The sequence below is a fragment of the Glycine soja genome, chromosome 6 (genome assembly GCF_004193775.1).
Source record: "Glycine soja cultivar W05 chromosome 6, ASM419377v2, whole genome shotgun sequence".
Lineage (NCBI taxonomy): Eukaryota > Viridiplantae > Streptophyta > Magnoliopsida > Fabales > Fabaceae > Glycine > Glycine soja.
Window position 1 is genome coordinate 45,290,444 of NC_041007.1, and position 5,775 is coordinate 45,296,218.

A 5,775-nucleotide genomic window follows, 5' to 3' on the forward strand; every position below is an offset into this window, starting at 1 on the left:
TTATATCTCTTATGAGGTTGAAAATGACTAATACATATTAATTAATTAGGTAGAAAGTGATTAAGTGAAAAGAGTGACATAATAAATCCAAATAATTTTAAGAATAATTTTATAAAAAATAACATAAATTATTACCAAATTTAATATTGTTAAGCAAATTAAACAAATTGATGTAAATTAGTTAAAAGAATTTTATATTCAAGAACTAAGAAGTGAAGTAATTTACCTTATCATCTATTTAATACTTTCTCCAAAGAAAAAAAAATGTAAGACTAAAACCGAAAATTGATCAACCCAAATTACTTTAGATTGAATTGAATTTAAATTTTAAATTAAACCAATTAGATAATAAATTAAGAAAATTAAAATGATTAAAAATGATTTTTCTATTAAAATCTGATCTTATTCAATTAACCACCACCTTTATCACTTGACATATCTACAGTGTCCATCATTAGTTGTCTTCACTACTACCATATTACTATTGTTGTATTGTTGTTAGTGTTGCTATATTTATTGCTCCACTTACACCAATACTTTCTAGATTACCATCATCATTATTTATATTATCACCATTAAATTAAGACCAATTCTTTGAATTAACCAAAATATTTTATCTTTATATTTATTAATTTGATATCATCTATAATAAAAATATAAAAAGTTAAAAATGACATGTCATTTAGGCAGAAACAAACATATATTCTTATTGAAAATAGATGGACATTGTTATTGACCATCAAATTAAAGGCATGCGTTTAATGAGTTCTACAGGCTAAATAAAATGTTAAATGAATAAAGTACGTAATCACGTAAGGTTTACGCACTTAAATATTGTTTTTTTAAAAGGTACTTAAATATATTTATTATCGTTAAGCTTAACTTTCTTGCGATGAAATCTAACAAATAATATTTATTATTTAATTCTCTTATTTTCATATAAAAACTCTCTCATTTTTATCTATACACACGCATATTTCTCTTATTTTCATATAAAAAAACTCACTTTTATTTATAACCACCCAACATACATACGTAGTGAGGCCAGAGTGAGGCATAGTCTTAAAAAAATAGAATAGAAGATATATGGTAAAAGTTAAATCGTATACACATGCAGTTAAAACATAATATAATGATGTAATTTATAATGTTAGTCAAGGAATAAAATAGTCCAAACATAAAGACAAAAAGTAGGTATCATGATTATACATGATAATTTTTGTTTGGACTTTCAATTGAATATACAACCTTCTCTAAAAAAAATTCAATATAAACCCATGATAGCATTCAGAACATTAAACTAACTAACTAACTAAGGTTGATATATTCAATTGTAATGACACATCTAAGAAGCTTAACGACTTGGATTGCATATACCAATTCATTAGGATTTGGAAAAAGATATATAATTACTTTGGCAAACTAGATTGCTTCATATATACTTGAATTGAGCAATTCTCATTCACCAATCATAAACACTTTAGGATTAAATTAATACATTAAATCTTGCAGCATATCTAAAGAAATAGACGGAACTTATTATTAAAGAATATCTTGAACGTGAAAAAACGGGCACCGTGATATCTTTAAGAAGCAGAAGCACTCAAACGATGCTGGCCGTTGGGATTGACACGATAACATCTTGAAGAATATATTTATCTGGAATTAGACCACGCATTGTTTGTCTGGACTCTGAACGTATGCATTATATATTATTTATATAAAATACTCGTGTCATCATTTGTTGACATTTTAAATTCAATTTGTGCATGTGTACTTTTTTGTTGCAAAGTAAAATTAATCAAAGCTACAAATAAGAAAAATAATAAGAAACAGTCGAGCAATGATATTGGTTGTAAGCAGAGGGAAAAATTCTGGTTGCAATTGATTTGTTGCCTGCATTCATGCCAAATGCGAGAAAAGCAAAATAAAAAATAAAAAAAATCATGAAAACAAACAAGAAGTGAATAGTGAATCTTATACATTATTACAAAGTTCGCTCCAGAGCGTAACGTAGTGTAGTTATGGCCACTGAATAAAACAATGCCACTTTGCTTTGCGTGGCTATAATGGTTATAATATCTATAGATGACAGAAACACCTGGCAGTTCAATGCACTTCTTCACAAACTTACAAAGTGATTTTGTAAAATGATGATCGAAATAGAAGATTGAGTTTGATTTCTCTAAAGTGAGAATTAAAATAGATACAAGTATAACTATATTTGTTAATCAAAAGTTACATCAGCTTTTTCATCAAATATATATTTTCTCCTAGAATAAAATTTCAATGTGTAACACTTTCAATAAAGTCGTGCTTTGGCTATATTCAATTTGAAATTACTACAGAAACTTGTTTCATCCAAAAAATAAAAAACTACATAAACTTGTTAGCACAATTGAATCGTGTAGTTCAGTGATAAGTAATTAAGATACTTTATCTTTATTACATTTCTTGCAATCTAATATTTTATTAATATTACTTCTAATTTAATTTCTGATCTCTATTGATTGTTTATGGGATGTTCTTTTATGCCAATTAAATTGATTATATAAGAATTTAATTTTTACACATAAGTATATTTCATTATTATACATATTCAAAGAATATAAAATAAAATTGCAAAAAGGGCTTTGATTATCCTTTGGCACTTTGGATATCTAATCCTGTTGCAGTCCCTCGGTGGTGTTGCAGCATCAAGTCATTGCCAATATTGTGTTTTTTGCTTTGTACAAATACATTGTTCTTGACCAATGTTTTATAGACCGGTGCAGTGCTGTGAATAAAAAGTAGGTATGAATTTTAAAATAGTTATATTATCATAAAAATCAATAATTGGATGACAAAAGAAATACAAGAAGAAGAGGAAGAAGAAGTGGAGGAAAGAGGACGAGACATCTATCTATGTTGCAGTTCAAATTGAAATATTTAACTTTGGAAAGGTGAAAAGAATAGTATACTTTTAATAATAAATTACACCTATAATAATTATTAATTCAAAATGACTAAAGAAAAAAAATGTGCATATGTAACAAACTAAAAATTTGTTAAAATGTTAATTATTAACTTTTTATCATTAATTATAGTTATATTTTATTTTCTAAAATTCAATTCCTAAAAAGCTAAATATTAGAAGTTGATATCTTAACAGATAGTAGATAACACTAGTTATATTGAATCTCTTCTAGCACCCCAAAAATCTCAGCTTACACTCCCTTTCATTACGGAAAGGTTAATATGAAATGAAGGTTTTACATTATGGATTATCTTATCCAAAATTTACAAGGAGTGTCTCTTTTCATTATGGAAAAGATGATATGGAACAAAGGTTTTACATTCTGGATTACCTAGCAAAAAACAATGAAATGAAATCATGAAAATATGGAAGAAATAATAGGAATAGGAATGCTCTGAATGTGTTATGAAACCAATCACACTGTTCAAGTGAAGTAATCATTGAAATCTTGTTTCGTTTGCCAATGAAATTGTCCATCCGGTTGAGAAGTAAAATTTATGTGGTGGCAAGAAGCATATATAGCTTAAGCCCTAGGTTCTCTACGACTACAACATCATCATGGACTATCTCAAACAGTACAAATTAAGGTTGCTCTCTTCTACCACACTTATGATTCTTTATGGTAGCAACAACATGATTTTATTTCATAAGTGATAGCTTCCTTATTTACCTCGATCTCTCTATGCATTGTTCTTGCCTCTACTAGCTTGACCTCCAAGCCCTAATAAGCCCCTCAAGCTCACCCATCCCCTCATGGTCCTAGGTTCTTTCAATGGAGCCACCTCTACATCTCCAACATCATTGATAGCATTGCCTTTTGGAAACTTAATTTCCCTTCGCAAGCCTTCAATTATCCCTACCCATATTCACTTCCATTGCTTTAATTTGAATCTTCCCACTGCTCTGTTATTTTTTTTTCTAAACATTGCTTCCGGAAAGAAGCTTATGGAAACAAAATGTTATTTTTGAAAAAATAAAGTACAAATGAAAGATATATTAGTAAAAATGAGGTGTGTAAATAGCAATTGCCTAAAGCTTATTTCTTTCAAGTAATGATGTAATGTGTTTGTTTTTTTTGTTTTTTAAACGGTCACTTAAGTTTTCATGCGTTTGGTTCAAGTTTTCAAAATAACCAAAAAGGTAAGTATATATATAATCTGATTAAAATAATAAGCTATTTTGAATAAATTCTCATAAAATCATCTTTTATATATATATATTTACAAACAAATATAAATTAATTATTTGTTTTTTAAATCTCTAAAAATAATTACTAAATTAATATATTTTACAATAGAATCACTTGTTTTTAATCTAACAAATTGGCCAGAAAACATTCTCCTTGGCTGAACATATATATGAACATATAAAATGTTTTATTTTATGTTTTGGTTAAAAAAGATAATCAGAAATTAGTATTTTTTCGGTGAGCATTGAAAATTTAATTACTTTGATAAGCAATAAATATAAGGTTATGAAACTCGAGATTTTACATAAACTTTTGAAAATTTTATAGACTCAACTCATGCATTTGAAGTCTTAGACTTATAAGAGTTTACTTTATATAAAAATAACAACAAAATATTTATAAATAATATACCAATTATACATTTCCATAACATAATAAAGTAAAATAATAAATCATAAATTTCACAATACTTAAACAATCAAGTCTAATAATGTATCGCTATTATTAGATAATAACATACCGATGTTATCATAGTGGTAGAGTATTCTCATCAAGAGTTTGATATTATTAGAGAATAAGATTTTAATGTTATTAGAGGTGAGAATTTTTGAATTCGAAAATAATACACTAAATAAGGGTATGTTGAATATTAAACAAACAAAAAATAATTTAAAATGATTTACGTTTTAGTCTAATTTTTTTTAACTTGTTGACTCGTTAACTTAGGAGAGTCTATCAAGTTTACTTAGACTTTATCAAGTCTACCCAGAATCTATTAAAAAAAATTTATTTATAAAAATTAACAAATTAATTAAAGAGTTTGATAACGATACCTATATATATATATATATATATATAAACTTTTTAGACAAAATTATTGCGTCTTTGAACTTTTAGGGGGCAAAAATTTGTAGTTGTTGGATTCGGAGCTGGCAAATATCTTATCCGGATCTTCATGACCATCACACGGGTTTATGTTAACAATATTTTTAGATCATGCATCCTATTTAATAATTTTTTTTTGTAATTTATAGTTTTTAATAAATTTTAATCAATAAAAAAGAAAGAGCATATTAAAAGAATGTGTTCCTAACGTTCATCTTTAAGATATCATATAAAATCAAATAGAATACACAATATGAACAAAATTTATATATATATATATATGTGTGTGTGTGTGTGTGATGCCAGATAATATTGTATATCAGTTGAATATTGCAGTGAAAAAAATCTCAGTTGAAGCAAAAGTTTTAACTACTAAACATATTAAAATTACTAATAAATACTCAATTACATGATAGAAGAAAACAATATCATTAACAATAATTGAAAGAGAAGTTTAGCCAGGAGAAGCCAGTGCTTAATTTCTAAGCAAAAGTAAAAAATAGCCAAATTAGGCTTTCACTAATAAATACAAATTAGAGAGCACAAAAATGTGCAAGAATGAACAAAACAATTTTAAATTAGCTCCCAAAGTGAAGTTAAATCGCGATGAATATGAAAACTAACAGAATCTTATCATAGTCAAAGGTACCATCAAGCCATTATTATTAACTTTACTATAGGCAAT